Source organism: Syngnathoides biaculeatus, chromosome 20 (genome assembly GCF_019802595.1).
Source record: "Syngnathoides biaculeatus isolate LvHL_M chromosome 20, ASM1980259v1, whole genome shotgun sequence".
Taxonomy (NCBI): Eukaryota; Metazoa; Chordata; class Actinopteri; order Syngnathiformes; family Syngnathidae; genus Syngnathoides; species Syngnathoides biaculeatus.
This window is the reverse complement of record NC_084659.1, coordinates 10,817,817-10,826,878: the sequence shown is the minus strand read 5'-3', so window position 1 is coordinate 10,826,878 and position 9,062 is coordinate 10,817,817. Positions and strand designations below refer to the sequence as shown.

Genomic DNA, 9,062 nt, shown 5'->3' with positions numbered 1-9,062 from the left:
GCCATCGCACTCGCAAATGGGCGCAATCAAGCAGATAAATCAAATGCGTCAAATTTCTTACGAGTAGAAAAATAGATATTGAAAGACGTCGCTTATTTTGTGCAGTCTTGACGTTAATTTACGTGTTACAACACGCCTGCTCCTAAACGGTCGGAAATTCGGAAAACATTTCCCGTCTCCATGCTTTAGGAAAATATAAGTAATCTACTTTTAGCGTTCATCAATGGATTGACAATAGATAACGCCGTAAATTATGCGAGATTATAGCAATACATCATGATGAAATAAAATGATTTGATTATATGAATATTTAGTTTTGAAATTGAATGTCTATTGGCCTCTTTAAAAATGTCCGTCTCAGTCTGTGCAGTATCAATAAATTATGGTTATGGTATTAGGTAACGACTACTTACTCGGGTATAACAATTCAGTAAGTTATTTTCAGGTCTTGAGATTCCATCCCTAATCACACCCGCAACTCTATATCTACGGGCATGACTTTTTGACTCTTACATTTTTTACATGTGAGTACATGATGTTTATGACTGCTTGTTGGCATTAAGCTAAACAGACTTTATAGAGGCAACACAATGTGATGGTTTTAAATACACGATTTGTAAATAATTCGTGTTTAGATTTACAGCAAACTTGCACCGAGGGATGGCAACAAACCGCTTGACGCTTCTTCCATGAAGAATTGTCGATCATCTGCAAAACTGCTGCGTTGTGAAGTGAAGCGAGTTCACTGGCATGACTCGTATCTAAAATATTTGCTCGCTAGTCAAAGTACGAAAATAGCTCGACTCCATTTTGTATTTCAACTCTTTGCACAGGTTAGTTTTGTGACAATACCCCTTTTATCTTAATACGTGTCGCTGCGTGACGCTATCGCTCCCCGCGGCACCGTTTGCACCCTCCCTGAAATATGATAATGGCCGACCGTCGAACATATTTACGGCCCGGCGTCGAAAATCCCACACCGCCTTGTCTCCCGTATCGGCGTTTGCCGTTCATCAGCATAATGTGGATATCTGTGTTTTGTGTAACGACGCAGTAATAGCTACAAGGTAATCCTCCCACGCGTGGCGCGTCTGTCAGGAATGTTTCGGGAGACAAAAGCAGCGGTACTTTTTGCTCAGCCAGCTACTTGTGCGGCTCGGCACAAAGCCGCCGCCGAGTAGGCGGCGGGCCCGTTTCTCGCTCCCAGCGCGTGGGACAGCGAGGAGTCTGGCGGCGACGTCTCGCGTTTTTGCTTCGGTTGGAATTCACATGGCTTTATCCGAGGCATTCGTCGACCTCCGCTCAAGTTGTTGAACTCGTGTTTACCAAGTGGAACGTTTGCACAGTAGCACAGAATGATGGTTACCATAGTAACTGGATTACGGTATTGTGATGCATACGAACTGTACAAATATTTCTACTATTTTATGGATATGAATCGTATGACATGGACTTACAAGGATATTGAATAGAACCTCCAACAGGTTTTTGTAGGAATTCCATGTTGTTTACTCCATTTTGTAGTTTTCTGCATTCGTTTCCACTTGCAGTCCCGCCCCAAACAAGGTTTGACGCGGTGCAAGGTCATTGAACGTGTCGCCTCTGTTCCGCTTTTCGTCTGTCAACCTTGATCTAGCTCGTCCCGCCAATTAGTCCTTCCGTGGCAGCGCCGAATTGTCTCGTCTCGATGAGATTTTTTTGTCATTAGCTCCGAGTCTGTTTGGAACTCCACTCCTGCTCCGTCTTCTTTGTACTTGACATTTGTTCTTTATCTGTCAATTTGAGTTTTTTTTTCCTCGATCAAAAGAAACGTCAGCGCCCAGCTTGCCGTTGTTGTTTTGCGTTTGGGAAGCGCCGCTGCGCTCACTCACTCACAAATTAATTTGATGTAACATTTGAATCATGGGAGCTAGAGCGATATCAAAAATGATCTCAATGATTATAATACGCCTACAAACTTTCAGACAGTCCTTAATTCCCCTTACACTTCATTTTGCATCCCAACTTGTTTTCTCCCACCTCCTCTTCATGCGCCAGCCCCACATCATCTCTCTTGTGCCCTCATCAAAAATTCCGCTCACGGTGTGCGCTTTGCTCCCTCTGGCCCTCCGACGGTTGCCTCTCCTGAGTGATTAATTGTCTTCCCGGGCTTCTCCCAACGAGCTCAAACTCTTCCATCTACGAGCCCACCCTCGTGGACAATGAGATAGGAGGAAACTTCTGCCGCCAAGTAGGGAATCAATCATATGCAGTGTTGCCTCGGTTCTCGACCACAATTTGTTCCAGAAAACGGTTCGAGAAGTGATTTGTTCGAAAACCAAATCGATGTTTCCCATTCCAATGAATGGAAAAAGAAATAATGCGTTCCAAGCCTAAAAAATTGGGCTTTTTAAAGCATTTTATTTTATCTTTTCCTGATAATAAACTGCATAGTAGTAGAGTACGCTAGGCTGGGAGTGCATTGCTGTATCTGGAGTGACTCGGTCCCCAGCCTTGTAAACTTTTTTTTTATTAACAAAAGTGCAGAATAAGTTTAAACATGCAGTTGCCTTCTTTGGAGCCATGATTTGGGGTTAATACAGTAGTCCCCCATAAGAAGTTAAACAACAATCACTACCGGGACACGTCTGTGAACAGAGGCTGCCTTATACAGAATAACTAAACTCCGCTGGTTTCGCCCTGCTCGCTATGTCATTTCGGTTTTTTTTTTTTTTTCGGGGGGCGTTCGAATTGACAATAACAAAACGCGTCGTCGGTGGGTCGCCTGCTTGCGCCACGCGCGTTATGTTGTTTCCGTGTTTTTTCGGGGGCATGGGAATTCACAACAAAGTGCGTCGTAGGTCAGCTGGTCTGGCCGCGAGCAATATGTTATTTCCGGGTTTTGTCGGGGGCGTTTGAGTACCGATTTTCATTCGAAAAAAGAAGCAAAAAAAAAATCTCAAAATTTTCGTTTGAAAACGGGGACGTTCGAGAACCGAGGCTTTACTGTACTATATCCACAGATCTGGCAAACCCGTACTAACAGTGTATGAAAGTATGAATGCTGACAAAAATGTCAACATAAAAATACCCCCCTCCTTGCTATTACCCCTTTCTCTGCATGCCGTGCGCACACTCAGGGCCCACAATGAAGTGCTCTAAATGGGACTTGTCCCATCGACTGTTTTGCCTTCATCTTATGGCATCTCCAGGCTATTACACTCAGGAATTCATATCAGTTTTTAATTCATACAAGCAAATAGTTGTTGCATCCCTGGCGGTGTTGCTGATGACAAACGTGAACCAAACCGTGTTATTTATTACAGGCCACGTCAAGGGAGTAGGCGCAGTTTATTTTTCATGCAGCGCCCCCTCCCCCCCCCCAAAAAAAAGTGAGTGAAAAATAACCCATGTCACCCAGCAGGGAGGGGAAATCCCCAGCTGAGTCATTTACAACTGTGGCTGAAGGGTCCACGGTTACAATATTTGACCTGAGGTAGGACTCATGGTGCGTTTGTCAAAAAGAAATAGTGTAGAGTATAATGGGACCAAAAAAAAAAAAAAAAAAAATTGGCTATCTGACATTTTTTTTTTTTTTGGTGTATTTTGGGTAACTTTAAGAAAGAGATGACTTTCAGGGTATTTTTGTTGAAAAAAAAAAAGGTTGAATTTGACTTGTTTGAGTGCATAATTGATGTCCTCTTTGGCTAAAATATGTATTCTATCCGTGGGTGATGGCAAAGTAGAGATAATATGCTTAATCCTCACACAAAAGTTTTCATAGTTTATGGAAGAGGACTGATGAAGCAAGATTTTTCTTTTAAATGCAAAAACAATTCAAAGAATAAAAATGTTTTTTTGGATTGCGAAATAGCTCAAAAAGAAAGCGCCAGCGCGGCCAGCACTTTGCTTAATGCCCCGGCCGGGAGCTAAATAACGATCCATTTGGTTCCATTATCTTTTCTCCCGGAGTGACAAAACACAAGACGACGACGTCGCCTTAATTGACGGGAGGAAACAGACCGGGGACAGAAAAAGAAAAAAAAAATTTGAAAAATAAGTGTGGTTATAGGTGTGATTTGGACGGTACCGGAACAGAACAGTTGTCCCCACAGAAATGAACACAGATATTCGCAGCTAACGGGTGTTTATTTGTTAATGTTTGTCTACTGTCAGGTGGCTAACATACTCTAAACGTTTATTTGCGCGTTGCGCTGTATTCGAGCGTCGGCTTTTATTTGCACAAATTCTTCTGGGTTGCAGCAGCGTCCGCGCACATCAGTCCGGGCTAAACTTTTTTTTTTCTTTTTTTTTTTTGCTAAGCTTCATTTCACTCAAATCCCGCAGCAAATCCTTGTTTTCACGTTCCCCGAAGCCCCGTGTCAGTCCTCCCATCGCTTGTCACGACAAACGGAGCGTTAAATGACGACCGGCGCCATTTGAACGTGTTCGGGATCTTCTTCTCCATCGCGCTAAATCCAATAGTTCCCGGCCCGGGAGAATATCCCACCTCCACGCTTCCTCCACGTTGTTACTTGGCGGCCGACGCTCTAATCTGTAATCACATTGTCCACAAATGGCACCGGCAGACAGAAAAAGCTTTCATAGTCGAACTAATGTGGCTATTTATCTCTTTTATCTCGTTCAAACAAGAAGTCCACACCATTAGGAAGGAATGTTTAAACAACGGCCTGGGGAAAGTACTGGCTATTTGTTTTTGCCTCTTTGCGGCTTTCATTCTGTTAGCCCGTTAGTGTCGGGTTCCGCGTGGGGTGTTTGCGTCGACCGTCGCGAGCCAAAACAGGAGCACTGAAGCTTTTTTGTTTGAAACTCGAGTTCCTCGCAGCATGAATTGTAACGCGTCAATAACACTGAGTAGTTATTAATTTGATGACAAAAATGCATGAAAGGTGGCTCCCGGCATGTGTCGTCGAGAAGGAAAAAAATAGCTCCTTTGAATCAATGCTTTAATGAATATCTATTGCACATGGAAGTTGATTTTTTTTCTATTTAAATTTAGCACAAAGTTAAAAACAACTGAACAAAACTTGAACGGAGATATTTTTTTAACGTACCACTAGAGGGCGCCACTTTTGAGTTTTGCCTTACTGTCCTGAAGCAGAAGTAGCAATTTTGTGAGGTCTAAAAATAATCCATTTTCTTTGCCGCTTATCCTCATGAGGGTCGTTGGGAGTGCTGGAGCCTATCCCAGCTGTCAACGGGCAGGAGGCAGGGTACACCCTGAACTGGTTGCCAGCCAATCGCAGGGCACAAAAAGACAAACAACCGCACTCACAATCACACCGAGGGGCAATTAAGTGTGTCGAATTCCTGTTGTATGTTTTTGGGATGTGGTAGGAAACCGGAGTGCCCGGAGAAAATGCAAACTCCACACAGGTGGGGCCGGGATTGAACCCGGGTCCTCAGAACTGTGAGGCCAACGGTTTACCAGCTGATCCACTGTGCTCCCTTTAGGGAATACATACAGAACAAAATGAAATTATGTAAGGTCGAGATCGAGAAAATGACTTGAAGCGAAGTTCCAGAAGCTCATCCAGTGTCTATTTATTATGATATATATATTTACATCCACTTGTAATCATCACCTCAGTCAAGTCCACAAACCTTTTGCCATTTTTGATGATCTAGTAGCACAACCCAAAACAAATATGCATTAATGTAGATATGTACAGTTGTGATTATGTGCTGGCAGATTTTTTTCTTTTTATGCAAATGATAACTGAACAAGTACTATCTAGTTATTTTGTTTCTGGTTTTTATGTTTTGTTTAATGTCTGTGCTTTTCTGAAATGTTTATTTTTCAAACAGTCAACAGTTTAATTTGAATGCCAAAGCTTCCCCTGACTTGCTTTCATTTGACAAATATTATTAATTGAACCGATTTAGGGCTCACGTTTGTTCCAAATCTTTGTTTTGGCGTTTGCCTATCCAAAAGTTTCCTCATCTCTGGGTGCGATTCGTGCTGTCTGTTATTAGGACCTGTGATGCGGATTTGATAGGCCGGAGTGTAGGCTAAACTCTAATGTGATTGGTCGACTCTCCCCCCCCCCCCCCATCTACTTCCACAGTCTTGAACGCTTCTCTGCTTAAAAAAAAAAAAAAAAAAATCTGCACCTCTTGAATTGTAACTTAAAAAAAAAAGAATATATATATATATATATATTTATATATTGACATTGTATTTTATGATGTTGTTGATTATGAATAGTGGCAGTTTTAATAATTGCACTGCACTCCACACCTGTTTGCCATCAGCACACCTGCCTGCCGTTACGTCCCACTGGAATTTTTCCACATTCTCCTCTAAAAATGTTGTTGTCTTTCTCCTCCTTTCGTGTTTGGACTTTTATTATTATTGTTATTATAATACATGAAAGCCTTAATTTAAAACAGTTTTTTGTTTGACACGGCAGGCTAAATCACACGAGGTGTTGTGGGACTGCGACGATCATAAAGAGCGAGGGAGGTAAGTACTATTTGGCACCAGCTGTAGTCATATTGTGGAGTACATTATGATGCACAAGAATATTATGTGGGAATCTAAGATAATATTATACCTGTTTTATAATTTGAATAAGGCTAAAGATGGAGTACATTAAACGTGGAGGCTTGCAATCCAACAATGTTGACTGTTTTACACTAATGTGTGAACATTGTTTACCATTTTTTTAAGCTGTCTTCATTGGAAAAAAAAAAAAAGCTTTTACTTGTTTTTTTTACCGTGTTTTATTTGTGATTTGACAGTAAAACCACCAACAAAGTGATTATAGTAATTATACAGAGTTTTATTCATCCCAAAGACATGTCAATGAGGTTTTTCATTAACTCTACTATGGTAAATAAATGTAAGTACTTTCACAGGAGAACAATATTTTCTGTTAAGCAATTAGGTTTTTTTTTTTTTTTTGTTTTTTAAATACCGCCGCTTTAACTGCAGACCTATACTTTTTTTTTTTTTTTTTTTTAAATGCTTTTGTACTGCCCTCATTAGATTGCGCCGGCGTCGTGAAAATGCCCTCGTAAAACATTGCGCCGCGTTAGTTAAGGTAGAAGCGGGCCCTGTTTAAACCCCCCTCCGCCTCTTGTCTCGTCCCGTATCGATGCCGCTGCAGCGGGGACATCAGCGCTGGCATTGACGTATCGTTTGGGCCTCGTCCATTAAAGCTGCCCCGACAGGTAAATTCCCGAGAGGACGTGTTCAATTAAGAAGCCAGAGGAGAGCTAACGTCGCTTGGCGCTTTCAACTGTTTTGTCGTGCCAGTCGCGCTCACAGGGACTCTTGCTGTTTATTGACGTGCTTTGAGGTGGCATTTACTTTTTTTTTTTTTTTTTTGTGCCGTGAAATTGTTTGAATTTATTGCCGACAGTCTATTATCTTCATTTGGTGATGTTGTTTGTCGCTGCACTGCTTGCAGCGTACGTTTGTGGATGTTCAGTTCTTGTTTGTCTTGCCTCGACGCGTTTCGAGATGCATTGGAGGTGTTACTCGGGGGATAACTTTACGCTCACTGCACGTTCAAACCACATGACAAAAGTCACTCTTAAAGGTGTTTTATAGTACCTTCAATTTTCTTCTTTGATTGATTTCATATTAAAAATAATTTTTCTCTTTTTTTTTTTTTCTTCCCCAACCAACTCCAGTTCAGTTCCTTCCACTCTTCTTCCTGTGCCAGTGACAAAGGGCAGCGGGTTCATCTGCACTCCTGGTCAGTGCTTTCAGCCCTTTTGTCAATTTTCATGTTGGAGAGAAATTCTGGTGTTCAACAACAGCGCAAATGTAAAGATGATTGTTTAAAAAAAAAAAAAAAAAATACTGGACTGCGTGGTGAATCACAGTTCTGAGGACCCGGGTTTGATCCCGGCCCCACCTTTGTGAAGTTTGCATGTTCTCCCCATCCCTGTGTGGGTTTTCTCCGGTTGACTCCCACATTCCAAAAACATGCAACATTGATTGGACCCTCTAAATTGCCCCTAGGTGTGATTGTGAGTGCGACTATTTGTCTCTATTTCCCTATGATTGGCTGATAACCTGTTCAGGGATTGACCCCTGCACTGCTGTGTCGCTTGTGAGGATAAGCTGCTATGAAAACGGATGGATGGATAATCAAATGAAACTACACGTTTTTTTCACTTGCCAAAATGTCAAAATCTGTAGGAAATCATAATTTCAGTTAAAGAAAAAAAAAAAAACAAAGGACCAAACAGGTAATTGCAAAATGACAAAAGTGCAGTTAGCTATTTTAGTCCTCAGTGGCTCAAACTATAACGGCATTTCTTTCTTAGATGGGCCTTTGCCACATACAAAAAATAATTGGATTCCGGACCATATTTTCCTCCTTCGTTTCTTTTTGAGGGCTCACTGTACTGTTGTTCATATAGCAAAACTCGTCCGGGTGTGCTTTAAAGTTCATCCGCTAACGATAGACAAAATGAACACTGTGTACACGTCCATGCAAATTTCCTCGAGCGAGGCCTGTCTCTTCCGCTTTAGAAATCAATCTAGCCATTTGTTCTCAGAACGTCTTGGTGGTGACTCGCCTTTGCATACTTAATGAACTTTCACTGTTCCCTGTCCAAAGCAGTATTGATCTTTTAAAAATGGCCGGTATTCAGCAGAGGTTGCCGTTCCGTCGGAGCCGCGCCGAGGCAAATTCTTCCATACATCAAGCGGACAGACGGAGCACTTTATTCTCGTCTGCTCCCCTGTCCAGATTCTTCCCAGTTGCTTTTTTTTAGCCGTTGGCGATATATCCACGGCGCTTTTGGAGACAGCTGGTTAAGAGAGGTGTAAAGGGCAAGCGTTGTGAATCTTAATCTAATTAAACCCAGGAAAGTAGCAGGGGATGCGCTCAATCAATTGATCTCGCTGGGAAAATTCAGCACCAAGGTCAGCAGCCACAAAGCCACGCCCAGATTTGCCGATGCTTTGCGTTCACCGACCTCGTCCGAGTCCACAAGGCCACGTCTTGGAACTTTTCTTCATTAGCGTGACCGACTAGAACATGGGCAGGAATTCTTGATTCCTCATGAGACTACAGAAAAAGGCAAGCCTTTCTCAAATT

General features: G+C 42.2%; 1 protein-coding gene across 21 annotated transcripts in view; it reads left to right on the top strand.

Annotated features, from left to right (window-relative positions):
* The first annotated feature begins 933 nt into the window (after positions 1-933).
* The window catches only part of large1 (LARGE xylosyl- and glucuronyltransferase 1), a 193,164-nt gene continuing 185,035 nt past the window's right edge, over positions 934-9,062 (top strand). For 4 of the 21 annotated variants that reach the window (XM_061806402.1, XM_061806405.1, XM_061806387.1 and 1 more), the window contains exons 1-2: positions 6,234-6,466; positions 7,642-7,706. The gene's annotated coding sequence lies outside the window, so the exon portion shown is untranslated. Of the gene's footprint in view, positions 1,068-6,197; positions 6,467-7,112; positions 7,177-7,415; positions 7,548-7,641; positions 7,778-9,062 lie in introns of those variants that run through there. The other 17 variants (XM_061806400.1, XM_061806403.1, XM_061806383.1 and 14 more) reach the window with 14 other exon arrangements.